The sequence below is a fragment of the Podarcis tiliguerta genome (genome assembly GCF_965153285.1).
Source record: "Podarcis tiliguerta genome assembly, chromosome: 14".
NCBI classification, from domain to species: Eukaryota; Metazoa; Chordata; class Lepidosauria; order Squamata; family Lacertidae; genus Podarcis; species Podarcis tiliguerta.
This window is the reverse complement of record NC_139547.1, coordinates 5,663,133-5,678,845: the sequence shown is the minus strand read 5'-3', so window position 1 is coordinate 5,678,845 and position 15,713 is coordinate 5,663,133. Positions and strand designations below refer to the sequence as shown.

General features: G+C 47.7%; 1 protein-coding gene across 6 annotated transcripts in view; it reads left to right on the top strand.

Moving 5' to 3' along the window:
- The window catches only part of CGNL1 (cingulin like 1), an 89,232-nt gene that overhangs the window by 2,309 nt on the left and 71,210 nt on the right, over nt 1–15,713 (top strand). Inside the window, exons 2-4 of one of the 6 annotated variants that reach the window (XM_083412979.1) lie at nt 6,117–6,230; nt 7,486–7,560; nt 8,541–8,624. The gene's annotated coding sequence lies outside the window, so the exon portion shown is untranslated. The other 5 variants (XM_083412982.1, XM_083412983.1, XM_083412981.1 and 2 more) reach the window with 5 other exon arrangements.

The window sequence follows — 15,713 nt, the reverse complement described above, 5'->3', positions numbered from 1 at the left end:
CTCAATCAAAGGCTTAAGGAAATAATAATCCACTGTTGCCCTAATTCTTCCTGGCAAACATCTCAGTCTGACAAGAACTGGCATTAAACTTTTACTTATTTTTCTGGCCTAAAATGCTTTTCCTAATTAGGGGAGTGGGAGTGGGAGTGGGTTTCTTCATCCTTAACTCCTTGGTCTCCCCACTAGGCAGGGACGGGAAATGCACCTCCCTGCAATGAAAACTCCTTATGACAACTTCGCCTTTGAATTTCTTTTTGCACATCCCTGGGCGAAGCACTTTCTCACCCACCAGGGTTGGAGAAGCCTGAACAGCAGAACAAAAGCAGTTAAGAAAGGTGGCCATGGATTTCCCCTCTCAGTCCTTGACTGCCAACTGAATAAAATATTGGGGGGAGGGCAGGTAAGCCCCACCCTGCATAACTAATCACATGACACGGTGCACACACACCGCTTGAATGGCAATGCCCATCAACTGAGGGGGGAACCTGCCCCCCTCAAATATTTTATTGGGGGGGGGGGGACCGAATATCCCTCGGCTCCTGGGAGTTGGCTCCTACGGTTATTGACGTTCATACTGTGGCAATTCCTAACTATTGTTCTGTCGGTATGTGAGTCTGTGATAGGCTTTAGAGCAGCCTTCGCCAACCTGGTGCCCTCCAAGCTGATCTTTGACTTCCCAGCTCCCATCAGTTCCAGGCAGCCAAAAGTCAAGGAAGAATGAGAAGTCCCGGAGATTCTGTTTCCAGGGTTAATCCCTATACATTTACTCCAAAGTAAATCCCGTTATGTTCAGTGGGAGTTTCTCCAAGGTAAGTGTGACCAGGAGTGCAGCTTTAGTTTCCATTAGTTTCCTTTGAATGATGGATGGCTGGAGACTTTGCTTTTTTTCAAAGTGTCTAATCAGAGTTTACTGAAAAGGGGATCAGACTGAAAAACAGGCATTGAGGTTCCAGCGATCAACTTGGGAAGCAGTCATTTAAGGGACCCCCCCCCCCCCACTTTCACTCCCTCACACAAACGTACACACCGAGTCCAGAGCTCTGTTTGTGTGATGAATCGACAGTTCAAGTAACATCTTAGTCAACCATTAAGAGTAACATTAAGCGTTTTGGGGCATCATAGTAGGCAAAACCACTCACAATAGTATCTCACTTCTTTCAAAAACTTGGGCAGTGAATTACCAGAGCTCCTATCACTAATTGACTTATCTGCTTGCTGGGTTCTTAAAAAAAAAATGACATCCCACCTTTCCACTATAAAATGCCACTCAAGGTGGTTAGCAACATCCCCTCCCTACAAGAAATAAAAATAAAACAATTTAAAACCCGAAATAGTGTGGCAGATAATTAAAACATCAGAGTGCATAAAAAAGCACCCAGGCTAATAAAAAGCCTGCCTAAAGAAAATTTAGGTAAACTTTCAAGTTTTTATGCAAGGTGTTTGCTGTTTGCCAGAACATGTTGCTTTGAGTGGTGAGGAAGTCTTCATTAAAATGCTTTGTTTCAAATGGTGCATTCTAAATACCTGGGAGATTTAGAATATTTGCTTATTGTTCCTGCTCTCCCCATGGGAGCTTCAGGTGACAACGCTACCATTTTACGATTCTATGACAGACTTTTCTGATTAGTAACTTTGGCCGTAGTTGGCAAGAGGCCACAGGAAGGTGAGGGGGAGCTAACAGACAAGACCTGCGGGTGGCAGCAGGATGAGGCCGAAGGCTGCAAAACTGGCTCCCAGCCCCAGCGGTCCCCGAGGTGCTCCTGACTGGGTCCTAGGAATCAACTGCATGCACTCTGAAAAGGCAACAGGTTTCCTTAAGGCTGGCTGCTGCCTTGCTCACGAGTCCTTCTGGCCTGACTGTGGCAGACACGTTGAAGGAACTGGCTTTGAGCTCCACACCAGACAAAGGAGCAATTCACAAGAGCCCAAACCTGCTCTCTCACACCTGCTTCATCAAACTGTAGCATTTTCAGCACTGTGGAAAACAATAAGCTCTTATCCAGCTCCACTGTGGCCTTGCAGCTAAAAATATTCTGCCTTTAAACCCTCCTTTTACTTGCTAGACAGAAACATTGGTTTTCTCACAAGATAACATTTGGGGTTTGGCAGGCATACGCAAGCGAAAACAAGCCAGCTCTTGAAAAGTTCCCAGGGTATTTTTAGGAACAAAGATGGGTGGTTACATTTACCCAGTTCCAACGTAGAAGTGCAGGCGGTTCTTTAAAGAAGGAAGAACAGCACCTTGGCCCTGTTGCTGCCTCTCCTGGTGAGAAAGAATCGCCCCAGTGGCTGCTGGAATATTAATCTCTGAAGACCAACCACCGAAAAACTCATAGAAACCGCCAGGGTTGACTCTCTGTGCATAGCAATTGGAATTAATTCCAGTTCAACTCAATGGGCTGGATTCCCCAGAAATGGGAGTATTAGACTAATGTGGGCATAGCTCCAACGCAGCCTCCATCTCCCAGGTTGCCACATTATGCTCCAAACTGGAAGTGAAAGAAACAATGCTGAAATCGCAGACAGCAGGCTTTCTTCCAACAGCTGTTTTGCTGTTGCAAGAAAGAGATGTCAGTCTTGCTGGGGTGACTTAATCTACCAGGCCAAGAAACTTCACATACTGCAGGCATCAAATAATTCAGGGTTTTGCATACACAAAACTGCAAAATCAGACAACATGGAAACTAATTTTTTTGGATCTTAATTTCTTCATAAGCACGAGTGAAAACGGGATTTTATTTTATTTTTAATTGCCCCGTATTAAACAGGGGTTACACAGTGGATGATGGTCCACTAAGGCAACAGGCGCACAGCCCTCTCACATAACATGTTACACATTTTTAAAATAAATTCTCCCCAACCCAAAAAAAACAGTGTCACACATTCTTTCATGTTCAAAACACATTTTATACTTCTACTTGAATTCAGAGAAGCTCTGCAAACATTTCTGTCAATGTGGTCTCTGTAACACTTAAACTATCCTAATCCTAAATTATAGATATGGCTAATAATAATAATAATAATAATAATAATTTATTTATACCCCGCCCATCTGGCTGAGTTTACCCAGCCACTCTGGGCGGCTTCAAGTGTTAAAAACAATACAGCATTAAATGTTAAAAAACTTCCCTGAACAGGGGCCTTCAGATGTCTTTTAAAGAGAAGATAGATTAACCATATGTCTCTGGGCGGTTATTGTGAAGATAAAAAGACCGTAAAACCCTCCAGCTAACTTAAAATGCTTTTACAAAAGTAGCATGGTGCAGATGATATTCAGATGAGAATTCAGTGCGCACAGCCTGGGTGTGCAGCACAGCAACATGGGTTGCATCCTGCCTACACACCCTGCCCAAGCAAGCTTGTCCTAGCAAACGGCCATACATTGGATTTGCCAAGGACACCTGCATAAAGTCTGCTGTTTGTAGGCCTGAATATCCTTGGTTGTGTCTCAGATTCTTTTTTCTTTGATTTTTAGGTTAGGCTTCTTTCATGATTTCAAACCTGGCTTCCCTCCCCAGTTGAAAACTGGGTCATGAGTATTACCTCTCTTCTAAGGAGCTCAAGGTAGTATTCATGGTCTCCTTTCCCCTTGTTGTTATCCTGTGTCTGAGAGACAGTGAGTGGCCCAAGGGCAACCAATAAGCTTCATGGCTGATTGCAACCCTGGTCTCCCAGATCCTTCTCCACTTAATAACTCGCCACCTTATTCCACATCCTGGAGAAAAGACAGAAAAGTGAATAAGTTGGGGAAAGGGAATAATCTTTTCCCACATGTCTGGATATTTAGGATCCCTTCTAAGAGTCCTGTGTGCCACTTTTAACACTAACCAATTCAGGCTGCAATCCTGTACAGTGGCGTAGCATGGGTTGTCAGCACCCGGTGCAAGGCAAGTAATTTTCGCCCCCTAACCCGTGGAGCCAGGTAGGGGCAGAGAGCTGCGATTGCGAGCACGCCCCCCCCCCCAGATGTTGCGCCCGGTGCGGCCAGCACCCCCTGCACCCCCCACGCTACGCCACTGATCCTGTACATATCTATCAGGGAGCAATTCCCATGGAATTCAGTGGGGCTTACTTCTGATTAAAGTACAGATTATTTGGCTTGCGTTCACACTGGAAATGGTGGCAGCTGGGACCCCCAAACGGTGGTGTTTTAACTGTCCATTGGAAGATGGTAGGGAGAAAAGAGAAGCGGGGGGGGGGCACACAATTTTTATCCCAGCACAGAAACAACTCTGATAGCCCTTATGAACCAAAGTAAGTCACTTTTAAATTTAGCTGGGTGCTAGCTATTTGCAAAATTGTATTTGTTAAATGCCCACAGTAGCTTTCCAAAGGCGGAGGAGGAGAAAACCAAACTTGGCCACATGCCCGTGACCTCCTAGCAACCCCACTGGGTCTCGTGGGCACCAGCTGCCATTGCATTACGTATGTAATTTTCCCTGGCTTTATGTTGGTGCTGATTAATGCAGTGAATTTGGGAAAGGGATTAAAAATGGACTTGCCCACCAGATGGCAGTGTTGCATCACTTCACTGCTGTACAACCCCTAAAACTGACAAAGTTTGAGGTCTGGCCATGCTAATTGCCATGAGGTCATCATAGAACAGGGGTCAGCAACCTTTTCCAGCCGTGGGCCGGTCCACCGTCCCTCAGACCATGTGGTGGGCTGGACTATATTTTGTGGGGGGAAATGAACGAATTCCTCTGCCCCAGAAATAACCCAGAGATGCATTTTAAATAAAAGCACACATTCTACTCATGTAAAAACACGCTGATTCCTGGACTGTCCGCGGGCTGGATTTAGGCGGTGATTGGGTTGGATCCAGCCTTAGGTTGCCTACCCCTGTCATAGAATCATAGAATTGTAGAGTTGGAAGGGACCACGAGGGTCATTATTCTAGTCCACCCCCCTGCTATGCAGTAATATTTTTGCCCAATGTGGGGCTCAAACTCACCACTCTGAGATTAAGAATCTCATGCTCTTACTGACTGAACAGTATAGAAGCTTTTTGAAAGAGGCACAGGTCAGTTGGGAAGTTCTTTCTCAACTAACTGTAGTTGTGTTGAAAAACCCAGAGATATCAGGAATTCAGCAAAGTGTTGTCTGCACATTTCAAGGTGCACATTTCAGTGTGCGAAGCATTTAGCACTTTTTTTATCATCTCTCAGCTATGTTCAGGGGTTCCAACTTGAATAAAATATTGGAGGGCCCAGGTAAGCCCCACCCCACATAACTGATCACATGGCACAGCACAGCAGCACAGTAATACCCATAAACTTGGGGGTGGTCCCCTCAAATATTTTATTGGGGGGTGAAGAGACCTCAGCCCCTAGGAACTGGCTCTTATGGCTGTGTTAGCCTACTCCAGGAAAAAGAGCATCACCACACAAAGATCTAATGATATACAGTGCCTATTTTGCCTGAGACTTAGCAGCATCAGTAAACATGTTGGTCTCTGAGCTGCCACAAGACTCTTGGTTTTTACCATCAGTCCTTATTACCTTGGCCAGCCTCCACCAACCTGCTGCACCCCAGAAGCTTTGGGCTCTGGACTGTTGTGCTAACTGGGGCTGATTGGAGTTGATAGCCAAAATATTTGGAGGGCACCAGGTTGGCAAAGGATGGCCTAGACTCTTCTGTTACTACTGCCTGTCAAGTCAAGGATAAAGAATCGATATAAATATAAGAATATAAGGATAAAGAATCGATATAAATAAGTGTGCATGCTATATATGACAAGATAACAGTCTGCTATGAAGAAGAAATCAATGCCTATTTTGAAAGGGTGGCTGAAACAGGCTAACAATTTGGCCATCTGCTGCAAAACATTTAAATTGCAGCTTTCTATTGCCATTCCTCTTTTGACTCAGCCCATTGGGGCAGAACACAGCCCAAAGATGCTTCAGAGCTCTTGTGACAGCCACATATTTGCAAAAAAACAAAAACTCGTAAACAGCGTTTGCAGCAGGCATCGCCTTTCCGGTAAAGGAGCATTTACCTATGTGATAATGGAAGAAATACTCATTTTGTATTATTACTCAGGTAATCCACTCATTTAGCAAAACAAAAATATATATGTGGTGATTACAATAGTAATAGCTGTTAATGTTCCACAGGAAGGGCAGAGCCATGAACTTCTGGGAAGCTTCTGGGGCAGTTTCAAAAGGAAGACAGTGAATGGGGGGCAAAGAGGAACTATCAGAGGCATTGATAGGACAGACTGGAACATCGTAATCTGTGTTGCACAAAAGCCTTGACCAGGGAGTTGGGCAACTAACTCCACCTGCTACGGGGGCCACACTGTGCCCTTCCGATTCTGAAACAGCAGTTTTTCTCTTCCCCAGGTTGCATGGAGATAATCTGCTTTTGAAACTGAGCATGGACTCAAGAGAACTTTGTGGTCTTTGGAACACCATGTGGGGTTTGGAAAGTGTGATTTGGAGGATGTCTGCCTCAGCCCTTTGAACATCTTGCCCAACTGGAAGACGGTCTTCTGAATGAGAAACTCTGCCAGTTGGGAAGCAATTAAACCATTTCCGTTACAAGGTTAATTACAGGCTCAGGGGATAATAATAGCTTATTTTCTTTCCTAACTCTACAGCTGAACGTGACTCAAGGAACAGACCAAAAGGTGTGGCTCAAATTCCATTTCACTGGGTGGCCCCAGCTTGGCCAATGATGTATGTGTCTTTGCAGGGCTGCCCCATCCAGGGCAAATCACGCTCCCCACTTGCCTTCATAAGCCTAGAAAGGGAGACGATGGAGAACCTCATGGGGGGAGGCAGCAGGCCCCCACTTCTCTCTCTCTCTCTCTCTCTCTCTCTCTCTCTCTCTCTCTCACACACACACACACACCCACACCCACACACCACCTGTGTGTCTCAGCCTCGGTTGCTCACCTGGGAAACTACATCACTATGCAATTATACCAACTTTGGTCATTAGGTAGACTGAGGTGGAAAGGGATACCCAATTAATTTTTTAAGATGACTGCAATGAGTGTTAACCATACTACTTATTGTTTATATGACTTTTTATGTTTCAAGCACTACAGTTGTATGGCCTTGGTAGTCAGCTCTGTAAGACACGCCAGGATTGTTGTTGGGGGTGGTGGTGCTGAAACTGAGTAGTGGTAGCTTTCCTAAGATGCCCATTGACCCAATGCTCCATTTGGAGGATGCTTGTATCTCCTTCTGAATGAGTTCCCTTGGCATTTGAAAATTTCTGCCCCAAATTTCATTGTGTGTGGATGCTGGACAGACCTCCTGTGGGCTCAGGGCCTTCTCTATTCCAGGCAGTCCATATGCTCTGTAACTTCCACTTATGGGGAGTCCGGGCTGCCTCTTCCTTGTGTTCTTAAAGTCTTTGGAAATTGCTGGTTAAGAACTTTAACCAGCTCCAGCCTGCTGGGTTGTTGTTTTTGATCCCACTGCTGCTTCACTGATCAGTAGCTTGGTTTTAATTTTTGGTATCATTTTGTTGAAGGTTTTGTAAGCTGCCTGTTCCAGTGTGTGAGCAGCTGTGGAATTCGATGAGCAGTGGTAGCAGAGCTTTTTTCCTGTAAGTACTTCCCGCGGCGGGGTGAGCTCCCGTCTTTGGGTCCCAGCTCCTGCCCACCTAGCAGCTTGAAAGCACCCTTAGGTGCAAGTAGATAAATAGGTACCGAAGGTAAACGGTGTTTCCGTGTGCTGTGCTGGTGCTGGCTCGCCAGAGCAGCTTCGTCACGCTGGCCACGTGACCCAGAAGTGTCTCCGGACAGCGCTGGCCCCCGGCCTCTTAAGTGAGATGGGCGGACAACCCTAGAGTCAGACACGACTGGCCCGTACGGGCAGGGGTACCTTTACCTTTACCTTTTTTTACTCTAGGGTATGCAGTATCAGCACTGAGTGGTACATGATTTTTTTAAAAAATCAAAATGTAAAATACCCCTAATCTCACATGATTACATGTTAGGGTGAAAACCACATCCTTCCGTGCTGTATATATCCCACTGCACAGTCGACTTGCCTGGTCTCTGTGTGTTTCTGTGGCAGACTTGCACAGACTGCACCATGGGTAGGCAAACTAAGGCCCAGGGGCTGGATCCGGCCCAATTGCCACCTCAGTCTGGCTGGCGGATGGTCTGTGAATCAGCGTGTTTTTACATGAGTAGAATGTGTCCTTTTATTTAAAATGCATCTCTGGGTTATTTGTGGGGCATAGGAATTCGTTCATTTCCCCCTGCCCCCCCAAAAATAGCTCGGCCTCCCACAAGGTCTGAGGGACAGTGGGCCGGCCCCCTGCTGAAAAAGTTTGCTGACCCCTGGACTACACCAAACCTACAGCTCTCCACTCCTCCATTTCTGCCACCTGAGGCAGGCAGCCAAGGCAGGAGGATGGCTAAGCCCTCCTGGCAGCTCCATTTGATGCTTGCCACCTTGTGAAGACCAGACCAGACCAGAGAGATGGCACACTGGGAGGCAGAGAGATGCAGCCAACAAGGGCGCCCTCCAGCTACAAGGTCCAACTTGCCCCTTTGCATCTCCCCTTCATTTCTGCAGGAGACCTTCGCAGTGGGTCGTGTCCCATCTTGATGCAGGGCGTGTGTGTTGCCGTTTTGGATTTTCCACATTCCTGGACTGAAGGTTGTTCTCAGGGGGATCACAGAGTGCCCATTTTGTGTAAGCCAACAATTGAATTTTATAAATTAGGACCCTGGGGTTCTTTCTGATTTTCTGTGGGATGCAGAAGCAAACCTTACACACAATTTAATCCAAGTAATTTAGGAAATTAAAATTTTGGGAAGGAGGCTGAATGGGGAAGGAGACCGTCACTGGAACCCCCCTCCCCACAACGTTGAGAGGAAGTAGCTAAACTTCCTTCAGCCTCTCTTCATCCTTCTCCTTGTTCATTTCATTTCCTCTTGGATCTTGCCAGGTTAGTGGTTGCATTCATGCCACCTTGAGATTTGTTTGATTATTGTTCTCATTTGACTCCATCCATAACTTATTTTTGGCCCGTCTTACTGATATTTGGGTAGAATAATAAACTGTTTCATGGCAGTGATGTCCCTGTGCATCTGATGAAGAATGAACACAAATGGCTTTGCAAAATGCAGGCTATAAGAACCAGAAGACAAGCTTTATTTCAGACAGCAAATATGACTCAAGCACCCAACAGACCCCTCCAGATCAGGAAAGTTGCATTTCGTGGAGTGGTGGTGATGTTGGGAGCAGAGCAGAGGCATGTGGGGGGAAGCAGAATCCTTTATTTACCCAATATTTCCTTGCTGCAAATTGTTCCTGCTGCAATTGGCATTTTGATACACAGATGTGTAAAATCCAAAATGGCAGGTCCCCAATTGACAGGGGGCATGGCTGGCCAGAAAGTGAACCGCCCTGAGACCCAAAAGGAAGCACAGGGAGATCCATTCATTTATGATTACAGTATTTATATCTTTATCCTCCAATTGGACATGGGCTGTAGCTCAGTGCTAATACATCTAATGTATGCATTTTAGTGTCTTCCAAAACAGCTCCCGCGCAGAACGCCTGAGGATCATCCAGCTCTGATGGGGACAGGCTTAAGCAAGGTCGCCCATCAGCATTTCCTTAGGTTTCGCCCCACCTCATTCATAGTCCTCATTGTTGTAAAGGTTTTTATTCTAATCCTCTTTTTACTCCTAAGGGAGACTCCTTGTCCGGCTCCCCTGGTTCTTATTGACTCTTGGTTTGTTGCCTGAGGCTCGCAGCCAGGACACTCCTCTGCAATTGTGGGAATACCTTGTGCGACTTACATATATTCTAGGATCGCAGTGTTGGATATCCAGACCATCTGGAACCTCGCGGCTTTGTTTTAAGGAGAGGAGGCGGGCCGCCCGCCTTCTGCGAGGGACAACACCCCCCCCCCTTTATAATCTGATTCAGTTAAAGCTGATGGAATCGTTGCCAGTTCTCCCATCGCGGGAGGGAGGCAGGTTGTCCCTCCCCCGTCTTCAGGTGGGCTGTTGATTGATTGGAAATATTGCTCCCTCGCCCATCAAAGGACGGCTTGCAAATCAGGCATCGGGCCATTAAAAACGGAGAGCAGAGCGTGGGCTAGGAGCCTTGATTTTTATAGTACTAAAATCAGCCTCGCCCTTTGGGCACTGGGGAGGCTTCGTCTGCAGTCTCGAGATTCCGTGAAGACAGATTCGGGCCCCCTATACCCGCCCTAGACATAGGTTTCAAAAATCGAATATTGGGAAGGGGACGAAGCTGGTAAGAGACCCGGGAAGAAACTCTCTTCCTCCACTTTGCCTTGGGTTGGGCAAGCGCGATCTCCAGAAGGAAGCGGGGGTCCCGGGCGCCTCCTGTTGGCTCCCTCGGCGGGCGGGCGCTCTGCACATGCTCGCGGAGCCTCTTTCTCTGCGGCGCCCGCGGGGCTTCCTTCTCTGGATCTGGTTTCGGGCGCCCGCGAGCATGTGCAGAGGGCGGCGGAGAGCGCGGGCGGCCTTTCCCCTGCGCGACTCCGCCTCCGCCCGGGGTGGCTCCCCGTCCTGGGTCCCTCCCCCGATGGCCGGGAAGGAGGCGGGCAGTCGCGCTCGGCCGTGCCTGGCTCGGAGGACCAGCCTCCCTCGACGGGGCGCTCGCGGGGAGGAAGGAGCGCGGCGCCGGCGCTGTCGCCGACTGGACGGCCGGCCGGGATCGCCCGGGGGGGATCGGCGCTCTGCACGTGCTCCGGGGCCGGCTGGCCGCTGCGGGGAGACTTCCCTCACCGCTTTCTGCAGTACGGGCGACGCAGCCTCCGCCAAGGGCTCGGCGCCGTCGGAAGAGCCCTGCGCGGCCCCGAAGCTTGCGCGGCGCCCCTTGCAGCTGCAGCTTCCCGGGAGGAAGAGGAGGGTCTCTGGACCCCTGGAGGGGAGCTGCCCTGTCCAGGTGAGGGCGCGGGAATCCCGCATAGCCAGGGCATAGTGGAGGGACCGATCCACCGGGAGGCTCTGCTGTCTTCCACAGTTCCCATTCATTTAAAGGGGAGTCTGCCCTCGGGGTTTCCATCGCACTTGGATTTGCCACCTGCGGTACCAACATCCTGGCCTAGGCCTGCCCTGCCCCCAGACTAACGCTTCCCAGCATCCAGATACCACTCGCTTTCTTGCAGGATCATTCCCCACCTGGCCTTTCTCCCTCCTCTCTTGCCTTGTCAGAATAAACGCCACTTTAGGATTTCACTGCCTACCAGCAGGAAGGGCAGAATTACTACAATTATGAGGCATGGCAGCTAAATAAATTAGGGTAGATCAGCCTCCAGATGTTGCCGGACTCCAACTCCCACCTGCCCCAGCTAGCACAGCCAAAGGAGTCCAGCAACATCTGGTCGCTCCCCCAAGTTGGGGAAGGCTGGCGTGGATTGGTGCATAGTTGAGCTATGGTCCCCGCTCCCACGTGGGGCAGGGATGGGCCTCAGCTTGGATGACTTTCAAAGGGGTTTAGGCAGATTTGTTGAGGGCAAGGCTATCAGCAGCTGCTGGCCCAGGCGGCTTTGGTGTGCCTCTCTTAGTAATGCCAGTTACCAGGATCCACAAGTGGGAAGAGTTGCTGTTGCCCTCCTGGCCTGTTTGGGCACTTGCCACAAACATCTGGTTGGCAACTGGGAGGGCAGGACGCTGCACTAGATGGCCTGATCCAGCAGGCTCTTCTTACATTCCCACTGTGCCCTGAGGGTCAGACTGTCTCCCAAAATCCTCAAGGATCAGGCCTTGTGGCAATGCTGCTTTCCTTCAGTGGTCCTCAAGTGCCTCCCAACGAATGGATGCTGTTAAAAACAAACAGTTTTTATTGATTTTTCATTTTATACATGAATGGATGCTGTTTGGACATCTCAGCATTGGGCAAAGTGAGTGGGGAATCATGCTCTTGCGCCCATTAGGCTGTTCTGCTTCTCTGAAATTTGTCCGTTACAGCCCATGGATTTTAGGGGCTTCTGTAACCCAGGAGCAGCAGGAGGCCGGTGACACTGGAGGAGGAAAAGAAGGAGAGAAGCTTAGGGTGGGTTAGGATCCTATACTGTTCAAGAAGGGCTTCTCTCCTCCACACTCTTCAGTGAATTCACTGGACACAATAATCTTTCATTATTTGCCCTTCCCTTTATTTTTTCCTGCTTCTATCTTATTTTCTAGTCTTTGGAACCTCTGTAGTTTGTCCTTAGCAATCAGGATACTTCTTTCCTTGTGGTGAGTTCATCTGAGATCAGATACAGTGGTACCTCGGGTTAAGTACTTAATTCGTTTCGGAGGTCCGTACTTAACCTGAAACTGTTCTTAACCTGAAGCACCACTTTAGCTAATGGGGCCTCCCACTGCTGCCGCGCTGTGGGAGCCCGATTTCTGTTCTCATCCTGAAGCAAAGTTCTTAACCTGAAGGACTATTTCTGGGTTAGCGGAGTCTGTAACCTGAAGCATGTGTAACCTGAAGCGTATGGAAGCGTAGTCCCTAGAAGTTATTTTCTGCAAATGTTACTACTGCACAATAAGTGTGGGTGGATGTGAAAACTTTGCAAAGAGGACTCCTGCTGTGCAGGAGCGAAAGACCAGGCACTCATTAAGAATTCACTGTACAGTAAAATAGTATACTGCACCTCTCTACTGAGAAGTAAGTCTCCTTGTGTTTAATGGGGCAGCCTAAGCTTTGGTTTAGGGTTGGCACTGAGGGGAAGAGTTTTTGTGCCTTTAACGTAAATTCAGCTGATTAAACCGTTTCTAGTAACAAAATACAGTTATAGGGAAAGCTCCACCATGACTCCACTGTCTAATTTTGTGTTATGCTTGGCTGCCCTATGGCAACCATGTTGTGTTATACCATGCACCAATGACAGCCATTTTATGACTGGCGCCCACAGCACGTTCTCAAAATTTGAAATGTGCCCACTGGTCCAAAAATGTTGCTGAACCCTGATCTGTTTGGAGACATGTGGAGCAGCATCAGCTGACGCTTGGTTTGCTACAATCGATGATATTTTCCCCAATAGTCCCATTCTTATTTTCTATTTTTAAAAATTCTTGTTGGAATCTCTCGCTCCCCTCAGACCATTGAAAGGTGTGTCCTCTATAAAGAGGCTCTTTCCCTGATGGTATGTCTGCTCCTCTGGCCATCTGTAGAGCCAGGGATGATAAGCCAGTGCGTTGGTTCTGGGGTGATTGATGTGTCACAGAGTACTTCAGTTTTTGCACAATGTCTGCTGATGTCATCTGGGATAAGCAGAGAGGTAGACAGTTTAATGATGGGCCACACATCTGTAGCTGGTAGGGAAGGTAAAATTAAATTTCTTAAACAACTTTGGGAGCTCTCAGAGAGTCACTATTTTGGGGTGGGATTCAATCGAATATTGCCAAATACATGCACTATTAAATTTGGAGTTATTGCACAACAAGCTCTATTCTCTCCCAAATCAGACTTATTACAATAAGGATAGCGATGCACTAGAAAGTTTGGGATAACATTTTCTTGGCACGACATTGTCAAACTTCTTCTCAAACAAATCAGAATAAACGCTCAATAAATACTCACAAACTTTGTGCAAAGAAGTTGTCTGGAAGCGACCTTCCTGTTAAGCGTGTTGCTTAAGCGCTGTTCCCATTGTTGACTTGACAGCAGAGGGAGGGAGGCGAATAAAGAACCAAACAGGTTCAGGTTAGCAGCATGTTCACCATCCACACTGTTCAAGTTTTCACTGCTGTTTTTCCACCACTCTGTTCCTGACTTTTCATGATGGGCTGCTAGAACCATCTGCCCACCCTCTTCCCTTGTTGCAACATCAGCCTAGGACAGCAGGCTTAAACCTCCCTGTCCTTTTTCCTTGTCTGTTGTGGGACTGCTTTGTCCCAGGCTTTGGGGAAACGTCACTCATTTCATTCTGAGCAGTAGCTGTATCGGGAAAGGACTGCCTTAGCTCAGCAGTGCAGAAGGCCCCAGGTTAAATCCAGGTAGGGCTGGGGATGTTGCCCTTCTGGAACCCTGGAGAGCTGCTGCCATGACTGTGCTGCACGGACCAAGGCATGGCATCTCAGACAGAAAAATATCTTAGGCTGACTCTTGAGCTGTAGACATATTGGGCTGAATGCAATCTGTAGGATCTGTGTAATGCGGAGAGCATCCTTTCTGGTAACGTGAGTGCTGAGGAGGCCCTGCAACTCTGAATGTTCTTCCCAGTTCTGTTTGGCACAGTCTTGAGCAGGACTCCTTGATGTTGGTGCCTTCCCATCTGGGCAGTCTCTTGGGTCTTTGACTGTACAACCCCTTACATGTCTACTCTGCCGGAAGTCTCCTTGGGGAGGAATTCCAGGGCAGGGCTGAAGCCACTGAAAGAGAGTAAAACTGCCTTTCTCTTCCTAAGGCTTTGGAGGGCTGCTAAAGAGTTTGCTGGTGTTAGTCTCCAGCTGCTGACTTTAAGATTATGCATTTTTATTGTTGCTTTGTTGAGGTTTTTAATGGCTTACTGGCTCTGTGGTAAGTTTCAGTCTTGATTCTCATCTGCGCCATCCTCTTCAGCCAAACAGTGACATAAACATTTGAAAAATAAAAAATCAGTAATATGTCCAGACTCCTGAGTGGAGATTGGCCAGGACATTTCTTTTGTGTGTGTGTGCCCTGTTTCCCTTTTAAAGTTGCCTATACTTCTGTGGCTTGTTCTCCTTTTAATTTAAATAATGTTACTACAGTACTGCTCTTTGTGCTGATTGTCAGTTTAAATTTTTGGAGAATATGCCAAATGGTCCTATTTGAAGCAAGGGGTCTGAGAACAGAGTGAATTGTATGGTTTCCTCATGCTGATGTCTGCGCACTTGGGAGGAGACAAGGTCCCCAGCCCTATTTTTGTCTTGCATCAACTGCAGAGGGACCTTCTGGTGTTTGCATACTGTGAGGCTAGAACTTGGAGGTGGCAAGGGGTGGGTTAAAAGTTGAGACTGGAGACTAAAATGTCTTGGGGCTGCGTGTGGAAAGAACAGGACTCCTGTCCGCTGTGCTGGCTCTGGCAGTAGACGTGGGACTGTTTTGGGTTGGGCACACTGGGAAAAAGGAAGGAAACTTTATTTTCCTGATGTGATTTTGACACCACCATTAATGTCTCTTTTGTCTGAATAACTCATATTGGGTTGAGATGCATGTTATGCATGCAAATGAATGAATGAATGAATGTGTAAGGCTAGGATTCAGGACATGTTTGTGTTTGCTTTTCCATTGTAACCAGAAGCATTTCTTGTTCAGCTGTGAGGCGATGATGAGTGCAGTGATCTCTAAGGCTATTTTGCGACACATAAAACAAGTCCGTGGTTCTTTCTGGATTTGCTGGTTTACCTGGAGGCTGTGCAGCTGGTGTGAGGAGGGGGTATTTCAGGTTTCGGGGTGAATGCAGCTCTCCCAGCCCCCCCAACACCTTCACCTCTCAGACACCTTCCTCAGGCCATGCCCCTCACACTAGTCTCTAGCACTGCTTTGCACCTTCCTTAAGTCATTTTGCCTGGCTGAAATGTTTTCTTGATTTATGGTAATACCACTTGCTTGCCTGGACCCAGAGGAGAGAGAGAGAGAGTGCGTAGCAAAAACACACTTTTGCATGGCTGGAATGTGGCCTCTTGCAAGAAAGAAAGAGTTACGTCCATTGCTATCTGGTCCTGCCAAATTGCAGCTGCCAGAAGGTTCCCCATAAAGCAATCCAGCTGGATAAAAGTTCCCCATTCCTGCTTCAGAAAAAACAGG